We start from the raw sequence: 13,147 nt of genomic DNA, 5'->3' as shown, positions 1-13,147 counted from the left end.
ACTCTTAAGAAAAGTGGTTCTATATGAAACTCAAAAAGGGTTCTTTGGCTTATTTCGCCTGCAGAACCCTATTTAATGCTGTAACGAACCCTTTTGAAAAGGTTCAATATAGAACACTTTAGATATGGTTCGTGACAATGAAATCGATTGGGCGTTTCAGAGCTTCGTATGCTGGATATGAACAGTGTTCAATACAGAACCCACGGGAGTGGCAAAGAACCCCTTTTGAACCCTTTTTGTTAAGAGTGTTGGTACATAATGTTGAGGAGTAAGGAAACCGTTGGCTGATTTCATTGACTCTTCCTTAAATAACTGTATTTGATGCGTGCTGTATACACGATGGTGAAGAAACTAACAGGTGGCTGTGCGGTTGACGTGATGAAGTACACAGAATGTTTGAACACCAAATATCTGCTGCTTTGAGGGATTGCTTGAGTGGAGCCTATACTATAGTCAGATAAAAGCGATGGCGTTTAACCTTGTATCTAACCCTGAGTACCTAAGAATGCTGTGATAACAGGACAAAAAAAGTCGGCAATAAATTATCTTTCACACAATCGGGTAAATCACATTTAAGCTTAGTGTAGCTGTTAATGGTTATGCCTCATTTGAAATGAATGCAGCATGGCTGCCGCTGGTAAATTACGTCACGTTGGTGCTCGAAATGGCCGTCGCTGGTTACGTCACATGGATCGGAGCACTTTCATGTGCTGGTCAGACGCTTCCACGTGTCAAGACAACAGAAGGTCTCGTCTGTTGCTTCTCTCACGAGAAGCTTAACGTTCTTTTCGAGTCAGCTCCGCTCACTCGGAGGTGGTTTAAAGCTGGTGCAGTCTTTTTCTGGATTGGCGCGACCTATAACGATACTAAAACGGCAGAGAACTTCGTCGCGATCCAGATTTGTAGCACACTAGGAGTCGGATAAATTTATTCTCAAGATTTCTGTGACTAGTTACGTCACATGTGAACTCAACATGGCTGCCGCTAGTTATTTCGGCAATCGATCATAACGGTGTCACGCATAGGTAAGCGTTGAAAAGGATATAGAAAAAATTTTGAAAATAGTCGCTGGTTACGTCACATGGATGTGAAGCACTTTCATGTGTTGGTCTGACGCTTCCACGTGTCAAGACAACAGTAGGTCTCGTCTGTTGCTTCTCTCACGAGTAGCTTAACATTCTTTTCGAGTCAGCTCCGTTCACTCGGAGGTGGTTTAAAGCTAGTGTATCGATACTAGTATAACGATACTAAAACGGCAGAGAACTTCGTCGCGATCCAGATTTGTAGCACACTAAAAGTCGGATAAATTTATTCTCAAAATGTCTGTGACTAGTTACGTCACATGTGAACTCAACATGGCTGCCGCTAGTTATTTCGGCAATCGATCATAACGGTGTCACGCATAGGTAAGCGTTGAAAAGGATATAGAAAAAATTTTGAAAATAGTCGCTGGTTACGTCACATGGATGTGAAGCACTTTCATGTGCTGGTCTGACGCTTCCACGTGTCAAGACAACAGTAGGTCTCGTCTGTTGCTTCTCTCACGAGTAGCTTAACATTCTTTTCGAGTCAGCTCCGTTCACTCGGAGGTGGTTTAAAGCTAGTGTATCGATACTAGTATAACGATACTAAAACGGCAGAGAACTTCGTCGGGAGCCAGATTTGTAGCACACTAAAAGTCGGATAAATTTATTCTCAAAATGTCTGTGACTAGTTACGTCACATGTGAACTCAACATGGCTGCCGCTAGTTATTTCGGCAATCGATCATAACGGTGTCACGCATAGGTAAGCGTTGAAAATGATATAGAAAAATTTTTGAAAATAGTGTATATTAACAGTGGTACATTTCTCTCGTCTTAATGTCTGTATATGTACGTATATGTAATATATACAATGTGCAGTCTGCTCGTCTTTCTTCTGACTCTTGTGGGTGGTATATGTGTGACGTCATACATATGTGAGCTTTATACGTCGCCAGTGTATTACATGCGTTCATTTCGACAAAAGACGGCGACTGGGAGCGGTAATGAGTTCTCGATGAATATTTAATTTACCTTTTCCTCCCCTAGTTCACCACCTTAAAAGCTATACACACTGTGCATTGAAATTCCATATTTGTGTAGGGTTGATTTCGTTCACTTCACCTTTGATACTTAAGTAAAGCCCGAGGTGATCGCACGGAGATTGGTGTGCGAGCAAATAAACCGTCATTTCAGTGAAAAGGCCTTTTCCAACAAACCAACCTTGTTGTGGTTTTCCTAGTAGCAAAACTAAGCCAAGCTGCTGCTTCGTTACTAAATATTTACTGTCTTAAATTGGACTAATACCTACACAACACACGCTGCTACGTCATATTTTAGCTAAATATGCCTGCCGCTGGCGACATCATCTGTGAGTCCAATATTCATACCAAGAAATGGAACGCGCGGGCCTGTGACTTTATTATAAGTAGAAAATTGACATAATAGTGAAAGAATCCCTCCTGCTATATTGGCGATTGAGAGATAGACGGACGTGTAAGGACGGGGCCTCCGTAGCTCAGTTGGATAGCGCGCTAGCGCAGCGTAAAGACCCAGGAGCACCTCACCAATGCGGTCGCTGTGAGTTCAAATCTAGCTCACGCTGGCTACTTCTTCGGCCCGTTCGTGGGAAGGTCTGTGAGCAACCTGTGGATGGTCGTGGGTTCCCCCGGGCTCTGTCCGGTTTTCACCCACCATAATGCCGGCCGCCGTCGTATAAGTGAAATATTCTTGGGTAAGGCGTAAAACACCAATCAAATAAATAAATAAATAAATTAATAAACGTGTAAGGAGGAGTACAATGTGAATTCCAATGGAGTATTCCCCTCCTCTAAGCGAAAAAAGGAGCGTCAACAAAGAGCGTAGAAATCGAAATTAAATAGTGATTATATGGTCCGTATTACAGGTGAACTGTGTCCGTCCAGAGGTCTTTGTTTAAAAGTAGGTCAGTGAGGAATGGGGCCTCAGTGGTTAGTTGAATGGCATTTTCAATTAAAATATGCATTTGTTAATTTCCTTTTACGCTATGTCACAAAAACCTGACAATCTACTTGATTAAATGGCCTGAATGAATCCAGCTTTGTTGACTGTTTGATGTTGGCGAGCCTCTCTCATTTGTTCCATCTCATGAAGGTGTCATACATGCATAAACGCCAGTCTAGCATAACACAGCTAATGATGGCTTTGGTCACGTTCGCGTGCTTTGTCCTCACCCTGCACTTTCATAGCTTCATTAATAAATAATGTGACCTCATAGCTGACAATTTTCCTTGCCTTCCTTTCATATTTTTAAAAGCTATGAAATTATACTTCAGAATCAGTAGATTGGACAGGAGCATTCTCGGAGATCTATGGACACAATGAGCTTGTCTTTGGCATTCTTGTTTCTAATGTTCACAGCTCTGTTCCCTGTATTGCGGACGGAAATGTGTAACAGCTTTATCCGGAGACCTGGTAATGATGTTTCTGCCAGCCCGTACAGGACCGTGCCAGACACACCCAGCTTTGTAACATCCCTGACACACTGTCTCGAAGACCTGAAATGTTTGTCCGTCTCTTACAGCTACGAGAGACGGGAAGCCCAGCTGTTTGACAACTGGAATGAGGACACAGGCGGGGAATTTGAGTTGAGAACGAGATGTCCACGAAAACCCAATCATCACTACAGCCGAGCTCTAGATCTGTGCTTCTCACTGGAAGTCAGCACTCGCATGAGGTGGTCTGACGCTTCCGCATGGTGTCAAGACAACGGCAGGTCTCGTCTGCTGGTTCTCGACACTCTGGAAAAGTTGAACTTCCTTTTACAGTCAGCCCCGGGCGATCGGAGGTGGTTTAACAGTGGTGATCACTTTTACTGGATTGGCGCCACCTACAACGGTACTAACTACATGTGGATAAACGGCTCCGAACTTCTTCCCGGTTCGGATTTGTGGCACTCTGGAAGACCGAAAAAGAACGTGAATTATGATGGAATGGTTTTGGATATCAATTCCAGTGATGGAATCTTTGACCAAAACTCTTCGAATAGGCGTTACTTTTTATGTGAATATTAAGTCAAAGACATCAATCATTTCATCGACTCATTAGCTGTTATGTTGGAACTCCAGTTGGTTAAGGACTGGTGATTAAGAAAATGTCAGGTAGGAAAGGTAGGCTGGGTCGTGGACAGGAACATACCCAGTCATGTTACCCTCAAGTGATTTGTACTACACTTATGAGATATGTGTAAAAGCTGTCAGACAAATCTGTTTTGCCAAGAGAGTTTCTCAAAGATCTGCGAGTGCCATACATGAGTGTGTGTCTGTCCTCGATGTTTCTGGTAGCCACAGCTATATTCCCTCTTTTTCCAGACGCCAATCTGTAGTAGTTTCAATTCCTCCTTGAGCGGATCTAGTTTCCAATACCATTCCAAGAACCTCACATGACGTGTTTTTTTTATAGGATACATTGGGCGTTTGTGTGCTTGTAAACCTTTTTTCTGTGGCGGTTTTGTGTTGAACGTTGTTTTCGACATTTGACTTGATTATTACGGATTATTGATCCTTAATTGATCCGTTATGATTGACAATTGTTATACGAATGTCTGTCACGACGCCTTGCGTGATATATAGCATTCTTTTAAATTTATTTTTGTATCGGGTTTGTCTTCTTTTCTGAAAATGATGGCGTTTGTCATAACTACTAAACTCACGAGTCCTCATTACAAAATAACGGCATTTAAAAAATACGGTAACAGTTAACTCATATACAAGTGAGTTATATATCAAAATGGCTTTGGAGACTTCTGCACGTTGAGTGGTTGCTACTGTATACGGTGGTTGGTCTGTGTGGGCGTGGAGAACGGGCGCTAATTGCTCAGTTGTTCTTGCCGCCCTCAATGGCCCCCTGACAAACGTAGGCGCTGATTGGTGTCTATTCATTTCACTGGTTCACATTTAGTTGATCATGTAGCTGACATAGAGCGGTGGTTCAACCTGGGCGCTCCGGTTCCCTCCACCCAGAAAAGAAAAATAACCACCGATGTATAAGCGACAAAATTTCTTGGTAAGGGCGTAAGACAACGGTGAAGCAGATTGATTGCTTTTTCTTGGTAAGGACGTAAGACAGCGGTGAAACAGATTGATTGCTTTTTCTTGGTAAGGGCGTAAGACAACGGTGAAACAGATTGATTACTTTTTCTTGGTAAGGACGTAAGACAACAGTGAAACAGATGGATTGCATTTGAGGATTTTTTCACTGAGGTTTAACGCCGTACTCAAGAATATTTCACTAGTACGACTACGATACTGCTATATTTATGTTTGAAAGGGTAAAGGAGTATATGGTGTATAAAACCACCATCCTTTGTCAAGTAACTGAAGAACTTTGTCGCCTTTGAGGAATACGGTAGCCTTCATATGTATGAAATAATAAGATAAAATTATCTGTCAGTGGTTTATGGATCCACGACTACGTCCTGTCAACAAGACTTCGTGAACTCTTGACACAGAGGCTGATACGGATTTATGTTTTACACCATTTGCAACCATATTTCTTTGTTTATTAGTTACTACCAATGGCCTATGTCAGAAAACAACTATGAATACAGAACTTGGAACGTCCTTTGGACGGTTATTTTGCCCAGTTCTGCCAACATACTTAGCTTAATGCTAATAAAGTTTATGAACGCCATTAACACTACACCATTAGGCAACTTTGCGTCGGTTTTTTTTTTTTTTTGATAACCGTGTGTATATATATTTTGCCACAACGTAGTAACTTATCACCAACGTTTCTTACACACAGGTGAATGTACCTTATTACTAACGTATCTTACAGGTGAGTGTACCTTATCGCCAGGGTATTTTACACACGGTTGAATGTGCCTTATCTGCAGCATATTTTTCACACGCGTGAATGTGCCTTGTGTCCAGCATATTTTACACATGATTGAATGTACCATGTCACTAGCGTATCCCACACGCGTGAATGTGCCTTATCACCAGCACATCTTACACACGGGTGAATGTATCTTACCACTAGCGTATCTCACACACGCGTGAATGTGCCTGATCACCAGCGTGTCTTACAAACAGTTAAATGTGGCTTATCACCAGCATTAGTTACACACGGTTGAGGGGCCTCCGTTGCTCAGTTGATTTGTGCGCGAACGCAGCGTAAAGACCCAGAAGCCTCTCAACAATGCGGTCGCTGTAAGTTCAGATCCACCTCATGCTAGATTCCTTCCGGATTCCTCCCACCATTATGCTGGCCGCCGTCATATAAGTGAAATATTCCTGAGTACGGCGTAAAGCACCAAGATATATAATATATATATATAATATATATATATATATATATATATATATATATATATATATATATATATATATCTTGGTGTTTTACGCCGTACTCAGGAATATTAAAAATTAAATACATGCAGGTGAATGTGCCTTATCAACAGCGTGCCTTACACACAGCTGAATGTACCTTTTCACCAGCGTATCTTACAAGGTAGTTGAATGTACGATATCACTAACGTGTCTCACACACAGCTGAATGTACCTTATCACCAGCGTATATTACACACAGCTGAATGTACCTTATCACCAGCGTATATTACACACAGTTGAATGTACCCTATCCCCAGCGTTTATTACACACAGTTGAATGAACCTTATCACCACTGTATCTTGCACACAGTTGAATGAACCTTATCACCACTGTATCTTGCACACAGTTGAATGCACAGTTGAGCGTATATTTCACACGGGTAAATGTGCCTTATCACCAACATCTCTTACACACGGCTGAATGTACCTTATCACTAACGTATCGTACACAGAGTTGAAAATGCCTTATCACCAGTGTATCTTACACACGGTGGAATGTACTTTATCCCTGACGTATCTTACACAAGGGTGAATGTGCCTTTCACCAGCGTATCTTACACACGGTGGAATGTACTTTATCCCTGACGTATCTTACACAAGGGTGAATGTGCCTTTCACCAGCGTATCTTACACACGGTGGAATGTACTTTATCCCTGACGTATCTTACACAAGGGTGAATGTGCCTTTCACCAGCGTATCACACAAGTTGAATGTGCCTTATCACCAGCGTATCTTACAGACAGTTTGAAAGTACCTTATCACCATCGTATCTTACACACAGTTGGATGTACCTTATCACCAGCGTATCGTACACAGGGCTGAGTGTACCTGATCATCAGCGTATCTTACACGCAGTTGGATGTGCCTTATCATCAGCGTATCGTACACAGGGCTGAGTGTACCTGATCATCAGCGTATCTTACACACAGTTGAATGTACCTTAACACCAGCGTATCCTACACACAGTTTGAAGGTGCCTTATCACCAGCGTATATTACAACCAGTTTAATGTTCCCTATTACCAACGTATTCTACACAGGTGAACGTACCTTATCACCGGCGTATCTTACACACAGCTGAATCTACCTGATCACCAGCGTATTTTACACACAGCTGAATGTACCTTATCATCAGCGTATCTTACACAAAGTTGAATGTACCTTACCACCCGCGTATCATACACACAGTTGAAGGTGCCTTATCACCAGCGTATCTTACACAGAGTTCAATGTACCTTATTACCAACGTATTCTACACAGGTGAACGTACCTTATCACCAGCGTATCTTACACACAGCTGAATGTACCTAATCACCAGCGTATCTTACACACAGTTTAATGTACCTTATTACCAACGTATTCTACACAGGTGAACTTACCTTATCACCAGCGTATCTTACACACAGTTTAATGTACCTTATTACCAACGTATTCTACACAGGTGATCGTACCTTATCACCAGCGTATCTTACACACAGTTGAATGTGCCTTATCATCAGCGTATATTACACACAGTTGAATGTACCTTATCACCAGCGTATCTTACATATGATTGAATGTGCCTCATCACCAGCGTATCTTACACACGGGTGAATGTACCTTATCACCAATGTGTTTTACACATGGTTGAATACGCCTTATCAACAGCGCATCTAACACACAGTTGAATACGCCTTATCACCAGCGCATCTAACACACGGTTGAATGTTTGATGTTGAACGTAGTGCTTTGAAATGTTCACTTTAAAATACAACGGTCGTTAACTTTATGGATGGAGCTAAACCGAGTGTCCGTGGCAAACCACTGACTTTTGGGAAGTTACCGCCAGACTTTTCCTCCTGTGGTGTACAGGTATGCAAATCATACTGGTGTTAAGGCTGCACAAAAGGAATTTTCAGCATTGTCCCAGGAATGGTCAGCAATGCCTCATGAATTGCCAGCAATGCCCCTCGAATTGTCACCAAGGCCCCAAGAATTGTGTGCAAGGCCCCATGAAGCCTCTCACCATTGTGGTCAGTGTGAGTTCAAGTCCAGCCCATTCTGGCTTCCTCTCCGGCCGTGCGTGGGAAGATCTACCAGCAACCTACGGTCGTGTGTTTCCCCCGGTTTTCTCCCACCATAACGCTGGTTGTCGTTGTATAAGTGACATATTCTTGAGTACGGCGTAAAACACCAATCAAATAAATAAATAAATCAAATAGGCCCATGAATTGTCAGCAGCAAGATCTATTAAATCATCAGCAAAGCCCTCTGACTTGTCACCAAGGCCCTATGAATTGTCAGTAAGGCCTCATGAATTGTCAGCAAAGCCCCCTGAATTGTCGGCAAGGCCCCATGAATTGTCAGCAAGGCCCCATGGATTGTCAGCAAGGTCCACTGGATTGTCAGCAAGGTCCCATGAATTGTCAGCAGCCAGATCTATTAAATCATCAGCAAAGCCCTCTGACTTGTCACCAAGGCCCTATGAATTGTCAGTAAGGCCTCATGAATTGTCAGCAAAGCCCCCTGAATTGTCGGCAAGGCCCCATGAATTGTCAGCAAGGCCCCATGGATTGTCAGCAAGGTCCACTGGATTGTCAGCAAGGTCCCATGAATTGTCAGCAGCCAGATCTATTAAATCATCAGCAAAGCCCTCTGACTTGTCACCAAGGCCGTATGAATTGTCAGTAAGCCCCTTGAGTTGTCAGCAAGGCCCCTTGAATTGTCAGCAAGGCCCCATGGATTGTCAGCAAGGCCCAATGGATTGTCAGCAAGGTCCCTTGAATTGTCAGCAAAGCCCCTTGAATTGTCAGCAAGGTCCCATGAATTGTCAGCAAAGCCCCTTGAATTGTCAACCAGGCCCCTTGAATTGTCAGCAAGGCCCCTTGAATTGTCAGCAAAGCCCCTTGAATTGTCAGCAAAGCCCCTTGGGTTGTCAGCAAGGCCTCTTGAATTGTCAGCAAGGCTCACTGAATTGTCAGCAAGGCTCCATGAATTGTCAGCAAGGTCCCATGGATTGTCAGCAAGGCCTCATGGATTGTCAGCCAGGTCCCTTGAATCGTCAGCAAAGCCCCTTGAATTGTCAGCAAGGCCCCTTGAGTTGTCAGCAAGGCCTCTTGAATTGTCAGCAAGGCTCACTGAATTGTCAGCAAGGCTCCATGAATTGTCAGCAAGGTCTCATGGGTTGTCAGCAAGGCCTCATGGATTGTCAGCTAGGTCCCTTGAATCGTCAACAAAGCCCCTTGAATTGTCAGCAAGGCCCCTTGAGTTGTCAGCAAGGCCTCTTGAATTGTCAGCAAGGCTCACTGAATTGTCAGCAAGGCCCTATGAATTGTCAGCAAGGCTCCATGAATTGTCAGCAAGGCCCCATGAACTGTCAGCAGGGCCCTGTGAATGGACAGATCCAACACATTTGACGTCCCATTCCATTCAAGCATTCAACTGTGAGGCTATGACGTCACAGAAAGATGAACATTTGTAACAATGTGTGGGATATCCCTGTTTGCAACACTACTGCTTATGATTGGTTGAGTTCATGTTTTTTGATTGACAGTTCGGATAGGCCTATTGTCACCACGGTCCATGCACAAACGGTGAGAGTGGGAGAATTTTAACTTTAAACAAATGACTTGACTGCTGATTACATTTTTAATCATGTCAACATACAACCTCATACATTCAAAGTATGTAAAATAGTGACACTGGGTACCAGTACCCAAACTGGCTGTAAGCTAACCCCAACATATGAACACTTAGTGCACGATTAATAAACATCAAAATATAAAAATACCAAACTTAGCTGATGCATACAGTGATAGAATGAAAAAACCTAATGAGATCACATCTTTAGGACAACAATTAATGCCTCCCTGATGTCTTTGCCACAGTTTAACATATCTAAAATGTAAATTCTGTTAAAAAATTGCATTTGTACAGGCAAACGCCATTCATAAAATATCACTTCTGGCGTGCAATAACTTACACTTTTTATTCCATCTTTTTTTTTTGTCTGCTGTATGTTGTCAAGATAGTTACAATGTACTTAGAGTGTGATTGATAGTAAGACACAGGACGTCTGACCTACTGACCAGCTAACCACCTTACTCAGGGAGTTTTAAAACTGTTCACTACACTTAATGTTAATAATGAAGAAATACATTAGTGTGAATATGGCACTGTTAAATTCAAAAGGTTTACATCTTGACAGTAATTGTTTTTTTTTTTTACCTAAAATCCCAACAATACTTCATTGTATTTTAATGTCACTGTTCAACATTCTCTCAATATTTGCATAGCCAATAATTCAGAAGATGTTGTCTGGTGAAAGGAGAGGCAGTACACAATTACCCCTGTTTGGACAAAATCATTCTTGATGAATTGACAATTTCATGTTAAATGCCATCGAATTCCAAATTTGGGCAATCTTTGAGTTTAACATGATTTTAATGTAGTTACAAATTTGGACTTGTTAAAATATGTAAATATATTATGATTCAAAATTTTATTTCAATATGTTGGTAGTTGTTAGTATACATGATACTAATTGAAGTGTTGAAAAGCTTGGTTCTGTTGATGTACAAGGAACCAATCAATGTGCTAAAAATTACTGAGATATTAGTACACGTCTCAACAAAGAGTCTTAAGACTTTATAATGCATGTACCTGTCTATGTCAAAGCGTTCTGAGCCTTCAAAAATGCATGTACCTGTTTGTGTCAAAGTGTTCTGAGCCTTTGAAAATGCATGTACCTGTCTATGTCAAAGTGTTCTGAGCCTTTAAAAATGCATGTACCTGTCTATGTCAAAGTGTTCTGAGCCTTTAAAAATGCATGTACCTGTCTGTGTCAAAGTGTTCTGAGCCTTTAAAAATGCATGTACCTGTCTATGTCAAAGTGTTCTGAGCCTTTAAAAATGCATGTACCTGTCTATGTCAAAGCGTTCTGAGCCTTTAAAAATGCATGTACCTGTCTATGTCAAACCGTTCTGAGCCTTCAAAAATGCATGTACCTGTCTATGTCAAAGCGTTCTGAGCCTTCAAAAATGCATGTACCTGTCTGTGTCAAAGTGTTCTGAGCCTTTAAAAATGCATGTACCTGTCTATGTCAAAGTGTTCTGAGCCTTTAAAAATACATGTACCTGTCTATGTCAAAGTGTTCTGAGCCTTTAAAAATGCATGTACCTGTCTATGTCAAAGCGTTCTGAGCCTTCAAAAATGCATGTACCTGTCTGTGTCAAAGCGTTCTGAGCCTTCAAAAATGCATGTACCTGTCTGTGTCAAAGTGTTCTGAGCCTTTGAAAATGCATGTACCTGTCTGTGTCAAAGTGTTCTGAGCCTTTAAAAATGCATGTACCTGTCTGTCAAAGTATTCTGAGCCTTTAAAAATGCATGTACCTGTCTATGTCAAAGTGTTCTGAGCCTTTAAAAATGCATGTACCTGTCTGTGTCAAAGTATTCTGAGCCTTTAAAAATACATGTACCTGTCAATGTCATAGAATGGAACCTTTAAAATACATGTATACCTATTTATGTCAAAGAGTCTTGAGCCCTTACAATACACCGACCAGCCCATGTCAAAAAGTATGGATTTTTTAAAAATAGATGTACCTGTCCATGTCAAAAAGTTTTGAGCCTTTAAAATACATGTACAGTACCAGCCTGTGTCAAAAAGTGTGGCTGGTGGTGTCCCCTTTGTCAGTATATTGTGCCTGGATGGGGTGTCCTATCTCTTGTCAATATCCAGTGTCAGAGCAGGGTTCCATGTCTGTTGTCAGCGTACTGTGGCTTGGCGGTGGGTGTCATGTATGGTGTCCATACACTCTGACTGATGTTAGTGTCTTTTATGAGGTAAGCATACTGTGACTGGGTGAGATGCCATGTCTGGTAATGTCTAGAATATTATACTATTAAGTATCAATAAACCCCAAGCAAGCCATGTCTATGTCAAAGTTTTGGTCCACAATTCCTGAAATGTTGTCTAATTTTACACATTTAACTCGAGATGCACATGACAATTTCTATTTCTTTAATGTCTGTGAATTCCTAAATAATGGCCGCTGGAATATCAAAGTTTTGGTCCACAATTCCTGAAATGTTGTCTAATTTTACACATTTAACTCGAGATGCACGTGACAATTTCTATTTCTTTAATGCCTGCGAATTCCTAAATAATGGCCGCTGGAATATCAAAGTTTTCATCCACAATTCCTGAAATGTTGTCTAATTTTACACATTTAACTCGAGATGCACATGACAATTTCTATTTCTTTAATGTCTGTGAATTCCTAAATAATGGCCGCTGGAATATCAAAGTTTTGGTCCACAATTCCTGAAATGTTGTCTAATTTTACACATTTAACTCGAGATGCACATGACAATTTCTATTTCTTTAATGCCTGCGAATTCCTAAATAATGCCCACTGGAATATCAAAGTTTTGGTCCACAATTCCTGAAATGTTGTCTAATTTTACACATTTAACTCGAGATGCACATGACAATTTCTATTTCTTTAATGTCTGTGAATTCCTAAATAATGCCCACTGGAATATCAAAGTTTTGGTCCACAATTCCTGAAATGTTGTCTAATTTTACACATTTAACTCGAGATGCACATGACAATTTCTATTTCTTTAATGTCTGTGAATTCCTAAATAATGCCCACTGGAATATCAAAGTTTTGGTCCACAATTCCTGAAATGTTGTCTAATTTTACACATTTAACTCGAGATGCACATGACAATTTCTATTTCTTTAATGTCTGTGAATTCCTAAATAATG

The sequence above is a fragment of the Liolophura sinensis genome, chromosome 13, assembly GCF_032854445.1.
Source record: "Liolophura sinensis isolate JHLJ2023 chromosome 13, CUHK_Ljap_v2, whole genome shotgun sequence".
Lineage (NCBI taxonomy): Eukaryota > Metazoa > Mollusca > Polyplacophora > Chitonida > Chitonidae > Liolophura > Liolophura sinensis.
This window is presented reverse-complemented; position numbering follows the sequence as displayed.